The sequence below is a fragment of the Giraffa tippelskirchi genome, chromosome 9 (genome assembly GCF_054371585.1).
Source record: "Giraffa tippelskirchi isolate mGirTip1 chromosome 9, T2T-mGirTip1v1.2.pri, whole genome shotgun sequence".
Taxonomy (NCBI): domain Eukaryota; kingdom Metazoa; phylum Chordata; class Mammalia; order Artiodactyla; family Giraffidae; genus Giraffa; species Giraffa tippelskirchi.
Window position 1 is genome coordinate 158,399,359 of NC_137283.1, and position 19,964 is coordinate 158,419,322.

Genomic DNA, 19,964 nt, shown 5'->3' on the forward strand with positions numbered 1-19,964 from the left:
CTGTGTGACTCATCCCTTTACCTCTCTGAGCCTGCTTTCCCACGAGTAAAGCGGGAGGTGATAATAACAGTAAAGCTGCCTCAGGAGTGTGCTGCGAGGCCTGAATGAGTTAACGGGCACACAGCACTGAAAACAGCCCCAGGCATGGAATAAGCACCACCTTGGCGTTCGCTGTCACTTTAGAGCACTCAGGTTCCTGAGTTGGAAGCTCGGTAGTAGTAACTTTTGACAAGGCGTTGCTTTGTCACCATGTACATTTTGGCTTCTGATGCATTCCCGGACAAAGTAGGTAGACTTTCGTGTTTTTATTCCACATTGTCTAGGTTACCATCAGCGTTACTCTATAACAGACCACCCAAAACTTAGGAGGTCAAAATCACAGTTGTCTCACTGTCTGTGATCTTGTGCTTCGGGGATTGGGCAGGACTCAGAAGAGAGGCTCCTCTTTAATCCCCTGGGGTCAGTTGGGTGGCTCAGTTCTCATCCACAGGGTCTCTCTCCTTCCCTAGGACCTCTCACCATCCAGGGGTCCAGCCTGAGCTTCCCACATGGCCGGTGACTTCAAAGAGGATGAAAGCTGGGTGGCCTCTTGAGGTCCAAGCTCAGAGACTGCAGGTCATGACTTCCGGTTCATCTAACAAGTCTTCAGGTAGGCTGGATTCAGGAAAGGGAATTCCCAGGTGGCTCAGATGGTAAAGAATCTGCCTGCCATGAAGGAGACCCCAGTTAGACCCCTGGATTGGGAAGATCCCCTGGAGAAGGGAATGGCAACCCACTCCAGTATTCTTACCTGGGAAATCCCATGGACAGAGGAGCCTGTGGGCTACAGTCCATGGGGTCGCAAAGAGTCGGACACGACTGAGTGACTAGCACTTGGTGGGAGGGGCTGCACACAGACACGGACGGGGCCCTGTTGGCACCATCAGCGGCGCTGCCCCTCCTGCAGAGTTTACCACAGTACTCTTTTTTCAGTTTTGCAGCATTTATTACAATTTATTTTGCATGCCCTTCTCCTGTGAGTGCAAAGGTATTCCCTTCCCAGTGCCAGCACCATGGCGTTTTTATCCACTTTGCCTTGGAGCACAGCACAGACTGGCATGCTTAATACATGCTGATTGAACTAGTGGATAAGGACATGGATAAATCTCGATTTTTACCTTAACTTGTCAATAACAACAAGAATATTCTTTAAAAATAACTCTCAAAGCCATTTTTGAGACTTTCAAAATGTCACATTTTCTTCCCTTTGTAAACTTTAATACATGTACTTCTCTCTCAACCAGTAGGTATTCAGCTTTTGGGCACTACAAATAGAAAAATAACAGGTTAAAAGGATTCTGTGAGAAAAAAATGTATTTCACCCAAAAGGCACATAAAGAGGTTTCACTGGAGTGTGTATGGGAACCAGGACTTTGGATATTTAAGCCCTGAAAAAAGGTGAAGTAAGATGCATATGTGTGTGTCAGATGGTGCATCTGAAATTTCAAAAATGTGGACAATTTTTAAAGCAGAATAAAGTTGAACAATAAAAGCAAGTCCCTAAAACATCTCTAGGGAATATGCACTTTAGCCTCAAGGCACATTCTTGCCTCAAATCTTAGTAAATAGATTTTTCTCTTCATAGAGCCCTATAAAGCAGACCCTAGGCATAAAGAAGCTTGGTTTTCAACTTTGCATTCAAGCTAAACAACCTGCAATTTTTGTGTAAACTGAACTCTCCAGGTAAGTAAGTCTCAACTGTGTTGAGAAAGCCAGCCAAGCCATGGACTTACCAAGGTGAATTCACACACCCCTCCTCTACTCTCACACAGGCCCTGGCCTCTCCCCACCTTAAGTGGTCCTCGTATATGGCAAGCCATATTTATCTGTTCACATTTACCCATTTACCTTGTCTAGGGTATAGGCTTTGGGTCTGGCAGATAAAGCCTGAAATACTTCTTATTAACTCCAAAATCTCTGTTTTGAGGTTTTATTAGCAAACAGCATAGCTACTGCTGCTGCTAAGTTGCTTCAGTCGTGTACCTATTGAGACCATCAATAATGATTAGTCGCAAATTTTATTTGGCTTCCAATCCAATTTATGTGAACCAGATCTTTCAAGCTTATTTAACTGTAGAAGATCTATGTGTGTGTGGATGCTTAGTTGCTTCAGTCGTGTCCGGCTCTTTGTGACCCTGTAGACTGTGTCCTGCCAGGATCTTCTCTGTCCACAGGAGATCCACATCTCATATTAAAAGTGTGCACAGGTCTCACAATGATTCATGGTGGTAAGAAGAGAAAGAGAGGCTTACACAAAGGATGGGGACACACGGTATGGATTAGAAGGATCTTTTTTTTTTTTTTTAATTTCGAGGATACTTATTAGGTCCATGTGAATTCATTATAGTCTAAGAGAGCTCACAATCAATAATCCTTCACAGTTTGGAAAAGCAGAGAAATTTTTTTTTTTTAATTCTTAAAACCTAGTTGGCAAAGCCCAGACCCCAGCTAGCTACACACAGTGATCCGTGGAACTCTTCCTCCTGCCTGCAGAAATACGATAAGAGCAAGAGAAACAGAGAAGGGTGTTCACACACGTGTCTACTGTGGCTCAGAGCACAGCTCCTGATGGAGCCTGTGGCCTGGTTCATCCTGAGCATCATGACAGAACCGCTCAGATACGATGGCTCCCCAGGCCAGTCCACCCTGTTACCCTGTGTGGGCCAACAGACTGTAGAACATGGGTGTGAGGAGGGGCAGGGACCTGGAAGGGGAGAAGGATCTTGTGGTGCCTGTCCTAGGGCTGGGTGGGGAAAAGTGGTCCTTCAGACGTTCTCTCTCCGGGTCTCCATGTCGTTTCCTGCCTCTTTCCCACCACATCCCCGGGTCTCCTTCATGCACAGGGGTTGAATCCATAAGACAGATCCAAGCCTTGCAAGGCAACTTCAGCCCGTCCCTTCACTCAGACCTCCAACTTGTAGGCTTTGGCCATCGTGGCCATTCCTTGCTGCCTCCTGATGAAAGCATCTGCACACCACTCCCCTCCCCTACCTCCCAGTTGAGCAGGGCTCTTCCCCATGTGGCCTGCCACCCCTAGAGCTCAAAGACAAACCCAGAACCCAACTCTAGGTCCTCCCTCCAACCTTCCTGAGACATCCTTCAACCTCCTGCCATCAGGAGCTTGACCTGAAGCCTGGTAGGACGCTCTCCTCAGGAACTCACTAGCAGCTGAGTGCACACCAAGTCACATCGGTGCTTTTATTCCAATGGCTGGCAAAGTTTCTTTATCTTCCATGATGTGGGAAAACCATCCGACATCGTCACGCACTCTGCCCCACTCTACTTACGTATATCATGGGCCCTCAGTTCCATACATCTTTTTCCTTCTTATACTCAAAGTCAACCTTATGAACCCTGAGGGAAAACTCTCCCCCAAACCCCCTACCCTTGTAATTCAAAGCCCTGAATTTCAATGCTCCTGTCTCTGCTATAGAAACTCGGTCAAGAATCCGATGCTTCTCTTGGCTTCCATGATGCTTTTTGGGGCTACCATGGTGGCTCAGATGGTAAAGTGTCTGCCTGGAATGCAGGAGACCCAGGTTCGATCCCTGGGTTAGGAAGATCCCCTGGAGAAGGAAATGGCAACCCACTCCAGTACTCTTGCCTGAAAAATTCCATGGACAGAGGAGCCTGGGGGGGCTACCGTCTGTGAGGTCGCAAAGAGTCGGACACAAATGAGCAACTTCACTTTCTTTCTTTCTTTCTTGGCTATTGACACTGGTAAGCAGCCTCTGCTACACAGGCATTCTCTTTAAAGGGCAGGCATAAGAGCTGTTCTTTACTTTTATTTTTAAATTGATTGAATCTAGGACTTGCACAAGGCCTGGGTACAGGGTTTTGTTTTTTGGGCTTGAGTTGTAACGTGCATGTAATTAGCAACCAAAGCTAGATGTCTTTTGTTGATATAGTAATGGATGGGGAACGAGGCAAGTCTTACTTTTAAGAAATCATCCCTGAGGCTTCTGTGTGAGAGACACCATCAGTGCCATTAGAGGTGGTGCAAGCAGTGGGTGCAAAGAATCTAAGGTAACACCTCAAATACGCTCGTTTCCAAATTGCTTTTGCCCTTTTCACACAAGCCCAAACTCTAACCCCAGGCTGGAAGCTCTGTGTCAGGGAAGGAGGCTGACTGAGTCGACCAAGGCCGTGGGTGCTTGTCTGCCTTGTCACTTGACTCCATGTCAGAGGCTCTAACAAAGGACCACAGGCTGGAGCTTAAACAACACAGTCCTGGGGGCCAGAAGTCCAAGGTCAAGGTGTCAGAAGGGTTAGTTTCTTTTGAGGACTGTGAGGAAAATTTTGGTCCCCACATCTCTCCTAGCTTCTGGTGTTTGGCTGGAAATCCTTAGGGTTCCTCGGTTTGTAAGTGGGGTTCTCCTTGTGTCTTCACCTTGTCTCCCCTACCCCATATACACCTCATTCTCTTTAGATGCATTTCTTTTATAAAGACACCAGTCATTGGATTAGGAGCACACTAAACTCCAGCGTGACCTCAATTAACTTCATTATGTCTGCAATAACCCCATTTCCAAATAAGGTCCTTCTCAAGTACCAAGGGTTGGGACGTTACCATATGATTTTTTTGTGGTGGGGAAGAGCAAGCCACAGCTCAGCCCATAAGAGGCCCCTTTCTCCTCCTTGGCCTGCTCTGAACAGTTTCTAAGAGTCAAAAGACTTCTGGGACTTCCCTGAGGGGTCGAATGGTTAAGCCACTTCCCTCCCAATGCAGGGGCCATGGGTTCGATCACAGGTTGGGAACTGCGATCCCACATGCTGCACGGAGTGACTTAAAAAAATCTTTTTAAAAAGTCAAAAGACTTCTGATCCCAGGCTGTCTTTTGCCACATCCCTCATTTCAGAGATGCATCCACCATCTCAGGCTCTCAAGGCAGAGGAGCTGTGTTTTTTACCCAGTGGACATTGGGAGCAGGAATCCTTACCTGAGCTCTCAGCCTGACTTGTGACTGATGACAAGAAGGTCAAGCAGAGTGCGTGAAGCAGGTCTGTACTGGTGTTGAATTCAAATTGGATTTGATTTCATTCCAGGGCCCATGGAGACTCTTACTCACGTTGTCTTCTTTTATAAATAATCTTCAGCTTTTGTTAGCAGCCTCGATGTCAAGTACTCAATTTAGCTCAAAATCAAATTACTCATTATATTCAGCTACAATTCCAATGGCTCATTAAGCCAAGCCTGTGGCGAGATGAGTCAGTGACCTTGCATGAATGAGCAGGTGACTAAGGAGTCTCGGCGCCAGCTCATCAGGTAACACTTTTATTTCTCCTCGTGAAACGTTAGACAAGCCATACGTGTTGAGAGGTCTGAGAGCTCAGACACGAACCGGTTCGTGCACCAGCATCTCTAAGACATCTGTGTTCTCACTGTTCACTCACCTGTGACACTGAGGACCCACGGGGGCCGGAGCTGACGTCAGGGCTGTCTCCTTCTCAGATGGTAAGAACTTCTCCCAGTGGCAGAAAAGAGGCACAGATGTCTCTCTATCCCCTGCCCCCAAAGACACCAGAAGCCCCATCTTTCCTCCAGAATCATACAAGGGGCAAGGAATCGAGTTTGACCGAGAGCATCAAACTTTAGAAGACAAAGAATTGCAGTAGTTTTTTTTTTTTTCATTGAACTATAGTTCATGGGGTCGCTGGGAGTCGGACAAGGTTGAGCGACTTCACTTTCACTTTTCACTTTCATGCAATGGAGAAGGAAATGGCAACCCACTCCAGTGTTCTTACCTGGAGAATCCCAGGGACGGGGGAGCCTGGTGGGCTGCCATCTATGGGGTCGCACAGAATCGGACACGACTGAGCGACTTAGCAGCAGCATAGTTGATTTACAACTGTTGTGTTAGTTTCAAGTGTACAGCAAAGTGATTCTGTTTTACATATATATAACATATATATTATACATATATGTTATGTATATATTTTATTATGTATATTACATATATATTACAATAATATATATTGCATTTATATATTACATATATATATTCTTTTTCAGATTCTTTTCCAGTAAACATTATACATTATTACAACATATTTAATATAGTTCCCTGTGCTATATGTAGGTCCTTGTTTATCTACTTTATTTATTTCGGTTGTGTGTGGAGTAGTTACTTTTAAATACCACACAGTTTTTAAGCCCCTCCCATCTCAGCTCCTGAAAATATGTCTGGTCTCACAGCCACAGAGGCCAGCACATTCAGGGCTGTCTCAGCACTCCTGATCACTGAGAAGTCAGGGACCCAAGTCCAAGGGCCTTGTCCTTGTGCCTGTGGACCCCTCTTTCTGCCTTCCCTCAGCCCTCCTGCTGAATAAGCACCCCATTGTTTAGGAAACTCAAGTTTGCCCGAGGCTGGAATTACCTTCTCTGCCCAGACTCACTCTTTCTGCCAGGTGACGGTGTGAAGATATCACTAATATTTGAGTTTGAGTTAATATTAATGTGAAAAGTATAGACAGCCTGGGAACAATTATGGACATCTCCAGATACATCATGTTATCTTTGGCATCAATTTTACTTGGTTGAAAATGAAACTCTAAATGGACACTTAGCATTCAGTTTGTTGCTCATATGGCTATTCCCACACAACTCAAATGAAATATTGACCCATAACAGGGTTTATACTTGCTTAGAACACTTTCAAAGACTGAGGTCGAGTGGAGCAGGGATGATCCCTCACTAGTTAGTGCACACAACTAGTTACAGAGCATCATAAAACCCAGATCAGAAAAGCAGTGGTGCGAAGTCAAAGGAAGAATTAACCATGACAGCAAAGTCAAGGGGACAAGCCATGGTTGCTGATTGACAGGATGGTAAAAGCCAGTAGCCAAGAAAAAGTGAAGATCCACTTTGGAAATCTGTGCTAAGCTGAAAACTGGAAGGACCAAAGGAAGGAACCATAAATCCATGCAGCCCAGCTGAACACCAGCAGAGAGCCTATCTTAAGTAAAAGACTCTTCTTCATGTTTTCAAATACTGCCATTTATACCTATGTACCCGTCAGTGTTGGGTTTGAAATTTCAGATCCAAGCCAGCTCTGTTTACATAATGTTTGCAGTTTTGTAGAGTCAATCTGTTGTTCAGTTAGGTTTAGAACTGTGCAAAATATTATCTATTATCAACAGATTTAGATTAATCCTCCTCTTCAGATTGGAATGCTCTATTTTCCCATATTTACAGTATTCACCATGGAAATGAATGGATAGATAATCCTTGGGTAACCTGTTGACACCAATCCTGGCTGGGAGAAGTGGTTTCTAGCCTGGCAATGTTTGGCTAACAAATGGTAAATGATGAACCTTGCTCTCCTAGTTCAAACTTCCAACTAGATTTTTAACAATTTCCCAACCCCAACCCCCTAGAAGGACCCCAGGAGTCTTTTATGCTTTATCCCAACTGTAATCACTTACTCTATAAAGTCCTCCATATATACTGCAAGGCCTTGGAAATATGTAGACAGTGGCTGCATTCATCTGTTGGTTTCTTTTGTTCGATGTGGTGGAGAGGCAAAGATGGCCTGAGGTCTGATGGGCTGAGAGGAAAAAAGAATGGAAGCCGTCACCTCCCTTCACTGTCAAGGCTTCACGCTGTCCTGCTCGCTTGCTGGTGGATCTGGATGCACGAGGCATGTAACAGCACATCTCCAATAGAGTAATTTTGTAAAACCAAAACTGGGTTTTTAGGGACTTCCCTTGTGGCCCAGGCAATGCAGGGAATCAAGATCCCACATGCATGGAGCAACCAAGCCCGAGCCAAAACTATAGAGTCTGCGTGCTGCAACGAAAAATCCTGCATGCCACTATGAAAGATCCGTGTGCTGCAACTAAGACCCATTGCAGCCAAACCAATAAAAATAAATTTTTTAAAAAACTGGGTCTTTATTGTAAACTCGATTTAAGTGGAGGAGTTTATGGAATTCAACTTATTAATTCATTCAATAAACACTGAGAGTTGATATCATGCGTGGTATATTCTAGGTGCTGGAGATTCAGCAGTAAAGGTAAGTCCATCCCTCAGCTGGGAGTATTAACAGATACACTCTACCATATATAAAATAGACAAGCAACATGGGTTTACTGTAGAGCACAGGGAGCTATATTCAATATTCTGCAATAAACCGTACAAACTGTAATGGAAAAGAACCTGAAAAAAAGAATATAGACATTTACCTTTCTGGGTATAACTGAATCACTTTGCTGTATACCTGAAACAAATATACTATTGTATTAAGGCACAAAAAAAGAAAAAAAAAAGTCCATCCCTCAGGGAGACTGTATTTCATTATGCCTGTGGGAGAGAGGGTCATGGGAGATGAATAATGGACAAGTAAATAAATATACATGCAAGCAGGTGACACCTACTGTGAGAAACACAACAGTGTTTAGGGTGCAAGAGTGATGGCTGACAGTGACTTTTTTTTTTTTTGACGGAGTCGTCAGGGTGCCTCTCTGATCAGTGGTCCTGTAAGAAGAGACTTAAGTACTGAAGCCACCGTGCTCCCCACCCGCCCCTTGCCCTGCCCCCACCATAGGATTTCCTAACACTGTCTCATTCCCCGTCAGTCCACAGCCCGCACAACTCAGCTTAAGAGGCCCCACTGCTTTGGGGCCAGAAAACAAAGGGGAACATTATTCACCAGTGACTTCAAGTGACTGAGCCAGGCGTAAGACACAAAGGATTTGAAGGGCAGTGTAATGGCACCCCACTCCAGTACTCTTGCCTGGAAAATCCCATGGATGGAGGAGCCTGGTAGGCTACAGTCCATGGTGTCACTAAGAGTCGGACACGACTGAGCAACTTCACTTTCACTTTTCAATTTCATGCGTTGGAGAAGGAAATGGCAACCCACTCCAGTATTCTTGTCTGGAGAATCCCAGGGACGGCGGAGCCTGGTGGGCTGCCGTCTATGGGGTCGCACAGAGTCGGACACGACTGAAGCGACTTAGCAGCAGCAGTGACCTGGTATCATCGTGTCCCCTGCCTTCCCTTCTGGCTTCCAGGTTTGTTAACAATCCCGTGAGCTGGGAAGAGGGCAGAGAGTCAAGGATGAAGCAGGGGAGGAAGACGTGCGCAGGGGCTGTCTGTGCCTCTAGAGGGGAGAGGGAAGACAGCATCTTGAAGTTTCCATGGGCCCAAAGGCTACATGGGAATTGGGGGGTGGGAGGGACTTGGGGGACAGGAGGAAGAGAGCGGGAAGCAAGTGGCAAGCGCACTGGTCGCTGATCTGAACCAAGAGCAGCAATTCAGGAGCACGAGGGACGCCCACACAGCTGGGAGGCTGTCCACTCGGTGCAGGAAGGCTGCGCGCCTGGCATAGCCCATCCTGACGACGAGGGCCACACAGGGCGAGCTTCACCTGCGCTTGGTTCCAGAAGCAGATGGAGACTGAGATGGCGACGTCCCCATCCCCCACCTGCTGGGCTCAGCTGGGCACAGCCCAGGGAGGGGAGGGACGGGGACTGCGATGCTAAGACCAGCCTTTAAACCCACAGCTGCCGAGAAGTCTCTACATTTGACGGAGTTTCCCAGACACGACAAGAAGAAAGTCATGTCTGGATGTGTTTAGTTTTTAATTGAACAGGATTCAGAGCCAGAAGTGTATCTAATTGTTCTAATTATGAAAAATTAACTTGTACTCACTCCAGCTTGCCGCTGCGAAAATTAGTTCCTGCTACACAAAACCAAACTGGCTGATTCTGTGGGAATTTGTGAGACTGAGTTACTTGTGCATAAATAATAAGGATGCCACCGAGCTCTGCCAAGGAGCTACCCCAGAGTTCTGCTTTGAGGCAAACCCAGGCCTGGTTCAAATCCTGGATTCTCCACAAATGACCTGATATTCTGCAGGTCGCTGCTTTTTCATATTTGAAACTGCCATGATGATACTGGGTTTTTATGTTTGCTGTGAGAATTAAGGTATTTGGAAGTGTGTAAAGCACTAGAATGGAAGCTTCCTTTGAACGCCTGTGGCTGCCAGGCCATGCTTCCTTTCTGGGGAAAGCCCTCCAAACAGGGCGTTTGCTCCTGTTGGTCCTTGTCACATGGCAGGTCAAGTGACAATGAGGATCAAGGACAATGAGGATCCAGGAAGAACATGAGGTGGTTTTGGATGAGCTGAGAATATCCTTCAGACCACCTTCCTTGGTGTGGTTGAGGCCAGATGCACATGCCAGATGCTTGACCTGTTTCTCAACCATCCTGAGCTGTGATTCTGGTTTTCCGTGAAGCTTTCTTCACTCCCCGGCTTGCATATCCCACATGGCCCCTTGTCTCCTTTGGGTCCTTGGAATGAACCATCATTCATGCCTGTATATCTTATATGTAACCTCAAAGAGCATATGAACATACATCAGGCAAATATATGAATTTATATTAGCAAATAAATGAATTTACAGTCCCCTTTGGGTCCTTGGAATAAACCATCATTCAGGCCTATATATCTTTTATGTAACCTCAAAGAGCATGTGAACATACATCAGGCAAATAAATGAATTTACATCAAGCAAATAAATAGAAGCTAACAAATAAAATATGAGTAAACCAACAAATGTGGGTTTCCCTGGTGGCTCAGTGGTAAAGAATCTGCGTGCAATGCAGGAGACATGGGCTCAATCCCTGGGTTGGAAAGATACCCTGGAGGAGGAAATGGTGACCAACTCCAGCATTCTTGCCTGGAAAATCCCATGGACAGAGGAAACTGGCAGGCTATAGTCCATGGGGTCATACAAGAGTCGGACATGACTCAGTGACTAAATGACAACAACCAACCGACAAATAAAATACAAACCTCTTATTGGTAATTTGCATCAAAGCAATATGCCAATTTGGATGGTTAAGGGGGTGCTTTGTAGCTGTGTGAGTCACATTGTTTGTTAGACACACTTATTGTGTAGCATGCCAGGGGACATCTGTTGTAGCATCCTTTGTCTACCTTGCAGACCCATCAGCAAGCCACTTCCCAGGAAGCCCCCTCTCCTTGGATAGAAGTGGACATCTGAGTGCATGTCCAGGGACTGAAGTAGGCTGGGTGAGGCCTGGGAACAGCAGGGCCCCCAGCAGCTGTATTTTGTCCCAGAGCTGGAGCCCCAGGGTGGAGGGAGGCCAGTGCTGCTCTCTACAAAGCACCTCCAGCTGCTGCAAAGAAATGGCAACACCCAACACATCCGCACATCGTTTGAAGCAGGCTTGGTCACCTGCAAAGAATTGTAAACTGTCCTGAGTAAGGGGGATGGGGATGAGGGATAGGATGTCTTGGGAACTGCTCTTCTAGATAGGATTGTACTCTAGAATCCACTCAGAGGGGAAGCAATTTTGGGGCTGGGGGAGTCAGAGATGGCCAAGGTTTGGAGATGGACTAGAGAGAGGCCAGAGCTCAGCCAGGCCCTGGCCAGGAAGCACGGTTCATTTAACTGGGCGCAGTGTGTCTTTTAGAAACTCGATTTCTGTTCCTGAGCTAAATCAGTTTCCTATAAATTTTCTTTTGTTGACTGGGTCCCATGAATTCACTTTTCATCAGAGCCAACTTTCTTATCAGCAAAGTAGTTTGCTACTCCGTGTAGAGGCAGACCAGACAGCTGTAGAGAGCTGCTGCTTTGACAGTACTTACAAAGAGCTTTAGAGACAAGATATGATCTTTTTTATGGTCTTTTTCCTTTTTCAATGAGAAAATGTTTCTTGCAATAAATGTGCTCATCACTTAGTAATTCCACAAGGCTGGGATTGATTAGCTAAATTTGTTTTTTGTGTGCCAATCATATACAAATTTTTTCAAGTTTGATGGAGCAAGAGTGAGAGAAGGGAATGGAACAAAGGATCAAGGTTACTCAAATGCATATCTTGAGGGAAGGATTCCTCTTTAAAAAGGAGAGGCATTACAGAGTTCTGGAAGCTGTGAGCATGCAGGATGCAAGATTGATTAACTCCGCAGGCAGGACATGGAGTAAAACCCACAGAGGATGCATGACTACTCCAGGCATGTTGTTGTTGTCATTTAGTCGCTAAGTTGTATTCAACTCTTTGTGACCCCATGGACTGTAGCCCACCAGGCTCCTCTGTCCATGCAATTCTCCAGGCAAGACTACTGGAATGGGTTGCCATTCCTGTCTCCAGCTCCAGGCATAGGGAACAGCATATGCCAAGGTCCTGGGAGAAGACAGAGCTTGGAACATTCCAGGACCAGAAAGATGACTGGATCATCTCGTCTTGAGAGGAGGGAGTAAGAGGAAGAGAGAGATGAGCTAGAACTGGAGAGGCCAGAAAGGAACAGATTACAGGGGCACCAGGTGCCACAGCAAGAGTTTCGTGGTTTATTCTATGAGAAGGAAAAAGCTCGAAATGGTTAAAACTATATAAAAGAGGGGGGGAGGTTGGGAGGGTGAGGGTGGGGTGTAACTGGATTTGCATGCTAGGATCACCCTGGCTGCAGCAGGAAGGATTGGAAGAAGGGGAATGGGAAGGCAGGACAGAGGACTCTGTGGTGTTGGTGCCAAAGCCTGGGTCCCGCCTGCGGTGAATGGAGAGAAGGAGAAATGGACCAGTCAAGAGACCAAGAGGGTGGACCTGAAAGGTCTCAGCCCTGGGTTGTGAACGCAGAGTGCCAGAGAGGAAACAGAAACATTAGTTTGTTCAAAACTTTGTTTACAGTTGCAGAGAGGGGTAGAGCATTTGACTGCAAACTTTTGTTTACATTTGTATCAGTTTCCTAGAGCTGACTTAACACAGTTACCAGGTGGCTTGAAAGAACAGAAATTTATTCTCTCATTGTCCTGGAAACCAGAAGTCTGCCATGATGATGTCAGTGGGCCAGGCTCCCCAAAGGCTCAAGGGGAGAATGCTTCCTTGTTTCTCTTGCCTCTGGTGTTGCCAGCAATCCTCAGTGTTACTTATCGCTGCCTCACTCCAGTCTCTGCCTCTGTTTTCAAGTGCACGTCTTCCTTCTGCGTGTGTGTCTCTGTATCTAAATCTCTCCTTTTCTTGAGACAGCAGTCATTGGATTTAGGATCCACTTTAACCCACGCTGACCTCAACCTAACATGATTATATCTGCAAATGAAGTCACATTCACAGGTACTGGGGATTATGACCTCAGTATATCATTCGTGGGGCGGGAGGGTGGAGGGGACACAATTCAATGGACTATATCCTATATCTTAAGATAATACCCTGTCATGGCTGTTGATGTTGTAAATAAGCATAAAAGATCAACAGTTTCCCTGAATGTCATAGTTGTCTTCATTACTGTATTACAACTTGTTTATTTTATATATTGTAGCATGGTCAATTTCCACAGCCTCTCAAATGAATTCAGAATTGGTGGAATCCATATTATGAATTCATATTATAGCTTACTTGTTTCTCTATTATTATAGACATTACTCATTTTCCTAAAAAATATTTTGGTTAAAGTGTTTTACAGTGAATTTCTTTGATGACTTTCTCCTTTTCCCAAAGGAAACATGGCTAACGATCATAACTCTGTTAAATTCGATCTCTGAAGATGATAGCCACAGAATTCTATTAGAATATCATCTGTGCGAAGGCTCTTATTGCCCTGGAAGAGAGCCTTATGGGTCCAAGTCCTGGATTCTGGAAGAACTGACATACCCAAGCCATGCTGAATTTGTGGTAGTTCTCGTAGTGAAGAATACACACACACCCAAACACATTTCAGTAAAGACATGACCTCATAGTAAATATGAGGTTCTGCCTTGAGGCAGAACCACTGTAAGTTTTACAGAGTTAAGTTATGATGGCAAACCTCAGATTGTTGCAAGTATTTGTATATTTATCTGTGTGCATATATGTTACCTTACCAGAAACAATGGACCTGAAAAATGACCCACTTTATTTTCGTAAGTCCCCAGGAAAAAATGGATAAACTATTGCAATTTTTACATTCCTGTAAACATATGCATTTTGTATGTTTATATACCCAGAATATGCTTTTCAAGTTCAGACATAACATGACTTGCCTTTGTTGTTTGGCCTGCCCCATTTGTTATAGTCTACATGTCTCTCAGGGTTATATCAACAGACTTCAACTTGCCCTCAGCCAAGATGCACAGATTACAGTTCAGCCAACAGAGAGATCCAGTCATGCTCCTACTGGCTGTGATAAGTCAACCCTCCAAGCCCTGGTGAGATCCCTCCCTGCTAGCATTTTGCTGCTTGGCCTTCTAAACATACCTCTGGGTCTCGTGAAGTCTCCAGACCTTGAGTACAGTTGATCTTTGAGCAATGAGGGGGTTGGTGGAATCAATCCTCTAAACAATCAAAAATCCAAATATAGCTTTACAGTTGGCCCTCCATATGTGAGGTTCCACATCCTCAGATTCAACCATCATATAGTACTGCGCATGCGTGCATGCTCAGTAGTGTCCGACTCCTTGCGACCCCATGGACTATAGCCCACCGGGCCCCTCCATCCATGGGATTTTTCAGGCAAGAATGCTGGAGTGGGTGCAATTTCCTCCTCCAGGAGTTCTTCCTGACCCAGAGATCGAACCCATATCTCCTGTGTCTCCTGCATTGGCAGGTGGATTATTTACTACTGAGCCACCTGGGAAGCTATAGTATGTGGTATGCATCTATTATTTATTATTATTTATTGAAAAAATCCACTATAAGTGTACCAGCTCAGTTCAAACCCATGTTGTTGAAGGGTCAACTGCATTGCATTTATTTCAACTATAGCAATAAGCTTCTTAAACCCAAGTTCCTTAAATGTCCCTAAACCTGGAAACTAAACCTCCAGGCCAACTCCACGTCATTCTTTTTTCTCCAGCTTTATTGAGATATGATTGACATATAACATCATATGAGTTTAAGATATGCACTGTGATAATTTGATGCATATATATCATGAAATGATTACCACAATAAGGTTAATTAGCATATCCTTCACCTCATGTAATTATCATCTTTTAATTGTGGTGGTGGTAGTGCTGACATTTGAGATTTACTCTCTTAGCAACTTTCAAGAATAAGATTCAATATTGTTAACTATAGCCACCAAATTGCATATTAATCCCCAGAGCTTATCCATATTATCACTGGAAGTGTATCCTTTGACCATCACACCCGTTTCCCTTCACCCCAACACCTGGCAACCACCATTCTACTATTTTTATGAGTTTGGCTTTTTCATATTCTCCATGTAAGTGATATGATGCAGTATTTTGCCTTTTCTGTCTGACTTACTTCACTTAGCACAATGCCTTCCACATTTATCCACGCTGTTGTAAATGGCAGAATTTCCTTCTTTCTTGTGGCTGAATAATATGGTGTTCAGTTCAGTTCAGTCGCTCAGTCGTGTCTGACTCTTTGCAACCCCATGAATTGCAGCACGCCAGGCCTCCCTGTCCATCACCAACTCCCGGAGTCTACCCAAACCCATGTCCATCGAGTCGGTGATGCCATCCAACCATCTCATCCTCTGTCGTCCCCTTCTCCTCCCGCCCCCAATCCTACCAAGCATTAGGGTCTTTTCCAATGAGTCAACCCTTGAATGAGGTGGCCAAAGTATTGGAGTTTCAGCTTCAACATCAGACCTTCCAATGAACACCCAGGATTGATCTCTTTTAGGATGGATTGATTGGATCTCCTTGCAGTCCAAGGGACTCTCAAGAGTCTTCTCCAACACCACAGTTCAAAAGCATCAATTCTTCAGTGCTCAGCTTTCTTCACCGTCCAACTCTCATATCCATACATGACCACTGGAAAAACCATAGCCTTGACTAGACGGACTTTTGTTGGCGAAGTAATGTCTCTGCTTTTAAATATGCTATCTAGGTTGGCCATAACCTTCCTTCCAAGGAGTAAGCGTCTTTTAATTTCATGGCTGCAGTCACCATCAGCAGTGATTCTGGAGCCCAAAAAAATGAAGTCTGACACTGTTTCCACTGTTTTCCCATCTATTTCCCATGAAGTGATGGGACCAGATGCCATGATGTTAGTTTTCTGAACGTTGAGCTTTAAGCCAAATTTTTCACTCTCCTCTTTCACCTTCATCAAGATATGATGCCATTAGGTATATGTATTTCTTTGTCCATTCAATGGACAACAAGTTTGTTCTATATTTTGGCTATTATGAATAATGCTGCAATGAATATGTGGGTATATATATCTCCTCAAGATAGTGATTTTATTTCCTTCAGATTAACACCCCAAAGCGGAATTACTGGCTCATGTGGTCGTGCTATTAAATTAGCTTATTCATTTTTGAAGAATCTCCATACTGTTTTCCACAATGACTGCATCAACAGTGTACTAGGGTTTCCTTTCCTCCACATCTCACCAATACTTGTTATCTCTTGTTTTCTCTCTCTCTCTTTTTTTTTTGGAAAGTAGCTATTCTAATAGGTGTGAAATGATAGCATGTTGTGGTTTTCATTTGCATTTCTGTGATATTTAGCATCTTTTCATGTATTTTGGGGCCATTTTGTTTATCTACTTTGGAAACATTTCTATTTAGGTTCTCTCTCCATTTTTCATTCAGATTATTTGCTTTCTTGCTATTGAGTTGTATGAGTTCCCGATACATTTTGGATATTAACCCTTTATCAGACATATGGTTGCAAATATTCCCTCCCATTCCATAGGTTGCTTTTTTATCTTGTTGATCATTTCTCCTGTTGTGCAGAAACTTTTTCATTTAATATAGTTCAACTTGTTGATTTTTATTTTCATTGCTTGTGCTTCTGCTATCATGTTCAAAAAAAATCATTGCCAATACCAATGTCAGAAAGTTTTCCACTGTGTTGTTGTCTAAGAGTTTTACCCTTTGGGGTCTTACATTTAAATTATTAATCCGTTTAGAGTTCATTTTTGTGAGTGACATAAGATAAGGGTTCAATTTCATTCTTTTGCATGTGAATATTCAGTTTTCCTAACATCATTTATTGAAGAGGCTGTCTTTCCCAACTGAGGATTCTTGGATCCATTCTCAAATGTTAGCTGACCTTACATGCATGAGTTTATGTCTGGGCTCTTGATATTGTTCCATTGGTCTATGTGTCTATTCTTAGGCCAGTACTAATATGTTTTGATTACTATAGCTTTGTAATGTAGTTGGAAATCAGAAAGTGTGATGCCTCCAACTTTGTTTTTTCTCAAGCTTGCATTGGCTTTTGAGGGTCTTTTGTGGTTCCCTACACAAATTTTCGAATAACTTTTTTCATTCCTGTGGAAAATGCCTTTGGAATTTTGATAGGGACTGCATTGAGTCTATAAATGGCTTTGGGTAGCATGGGTATTTTAACAATATTAATTCTTTTGATTCATAAACATGGGATATATTTCCATTTACTTGTGTCTTTTGCTATTTCTTTCATCCATGTCATAGTTTTCAATATATAGATCTTTCACTTCCTTGATTATATCTATTCCTAAGAATTCTATTATTTTGATGCCATTTTAAATGGAATTTTTTCCTTATCTTTTTGCAGATAGTTCATTGTTCCTGTACAAAAAATATCAACTGATTTTTGTATGCCAATTTCATATCCTGAAACTATTGCATTTTAAATCAGTTCTAATAGTTTTTTTGGTGTGGAATCTTTAGGATTTTCTTAATATAAGATCATGTCTTTTGCAAATAAAGGAAGTTTTGCAAGAGTATCATTCTTCTTTGCATTCTTCTATATATATTCCTATGGGCTTCCCAGGTAGCGCTAGTGGTAAAAGAACTAGTTTGCCAATGCAGGAGACATAAGAGGTATAGGTTCAGTCCCTGGGTAGGGAAGATGCCCTGGAGAAGGAAATGGCAACCCTCTCCAGTATTCTTATGTGGATAATCCCATGGACAGAGGAGCCTGGCAGGCTGCAGTCCATAAGGTCGCAAAGAATTGGACATGACTGGAGTGATTTAGCACACATGTATGCACATATTCTTGTGCAAGAGTGAAGGGCTGGAATCAGTGCACTCTAGCTGGGACTTGCTCATGGGTGGGCCATGCCTGGGAGCACCATCTCCTGTTCTCCCCATCTTTCTCCCTAGAGTTGATTCTCCAGCCTTGGTTCCACTTTCTGGATGATGTCTTGTGTGCCTGTCCCTGGATTAATGAGCCCCAAAAGAAAGTTATGACCAACCTAGATAGTATCTTAAAAAGCAAAGACATTATTTTGTCAACAAAGGTCCATCTAGTCAAGGCTATGGTTTTTCCAGTAGTCATGTATGGATGTGAGAGTTGGACTATAAAGAAAGCTGAGGGCCAAAGAATTGATGCTTTTGAACTGTGGTGTTGGAGAAGACTCTTGAGAGTCCCTTGGACTGCAAGGAGATCCAACAAGTCCATCCTAAAGGAGATAAGTCCTGGATGTTCATTGGAAGGACTGATATTGAAGGTGAAACTCCAATACTTTGGCCACCTGATGAGGAGAGCCAATTCATTGGAAAAGACCCTGATGCTGGGAAGGATTGAGGGCAGGAGGAGAAGGGGACAACAGAGGATGAGATGGCTGGATGGCATCACCGACTCAATGGACACGAGTTTGGGTAAACCCTGGGAATTGGTGATGGGCAGGGAGGCCTGGCGTGCTGTGATTCATGGGGTCCCAAAGAGTCAGAAACAACTGAGCGACTGAACTGAACTAATGCACTTAGTGGAATGAAGGGCTGAATGTCTAAATACCTGTGCTGGGGCACAGCCACTGTCCCTCCCCACCCCCCACCCCCGAGTCTGCCATCATGCTTTCCCCACCCCAGCCCTTGTTCCACTAGCCATTGTAGCTTACAGTCACATGTGGCTTCCCTCAGGCCTTTTCAGGAGATAATGAGGGATACTGAGGACATTTAGAGAAGCCCTTCATCTGAACACATCATGGAGAATTCCTTTGCCAAAAGTTCTGGGTTTGAGTAGGTTTCTGTCACAGGCTTTACCTGGACACATCAGAGTCATCAGATGGAGGGAATTCCCTAAAACACAGCCTGGTGTGGTGGAGGAGTATTTGGAACCATCATTAAATGTTTCAGTTGACTGGCAGGTAAGGAAAGATCAATTATTAATGAAAATACAGAGAAACCCTATGAGGAGAAGGGGAAGAAGACCAGATAAGCCAGGAATGGAGGCAGATAAATGCTCTCAAGCAATGCAGACGAGCCTTCCTGTGTGCGCTCACCCTCTCACCACAGAGAAAGGACCAGAGATCACGGAAAATTAGAGGTGGCCAGAGTCTAGAGGCAGAGACGTGTTCTTTATTCCATATAAGTCACAGAAACGGAAAGCCCTTTTTCTTTCTTTTGCTAAGAGATCAACTTACAGATGGGTTTGGGGAAGGGCGTGGGTGAGCTTGGTCTGTTCCGTTGGAAGGCTTAGAAGCCAATTCCTTCTTCACACTCCACTTCCTCTTGTAGTCTGTTTCTAATCATCTGTTACTGATTCATTTAATAAAAATGAATTTTAACAGTTATTTTAAAAATCTTATAATTAATTATACAATCAGATCCATAATTACTTGTTAACATGAGATTTTTGAAGATACATGGTGACAAAATAACCCCTTCAGGATTTAAAAGCATTGTACACGACTACATTTTTTAAAGACCTCTTTCGGTGTAATATGAGTACTTTCTGGTACCCAGTTTATATTGGGCTAACCCGGATAAAGGGATTTGACGTGAATAAAGACTCCATAAAAGATAAATGAAGAGAATGGGAAACACACCAAGTACTTAAGCAGCTAACATGAAAGAGACTATTTTATATGTTCTGGAAAGTTATATTGTAAAGGAGTGTTTTTCAAACAGTGAAAAAACAAAAACCAGTAGAGCTCTTTCTATAAATAAAATCTTGCACATACTCAACAACAGGTAAGACTGACTTGCCAGAGCTCCTCCTGGTGGCTCCCGGATGGTGCCCCAGGTCCCTCTGTCCCATCCCCCTCCCCTCTGAGGTCCAGACATGGAATCCCC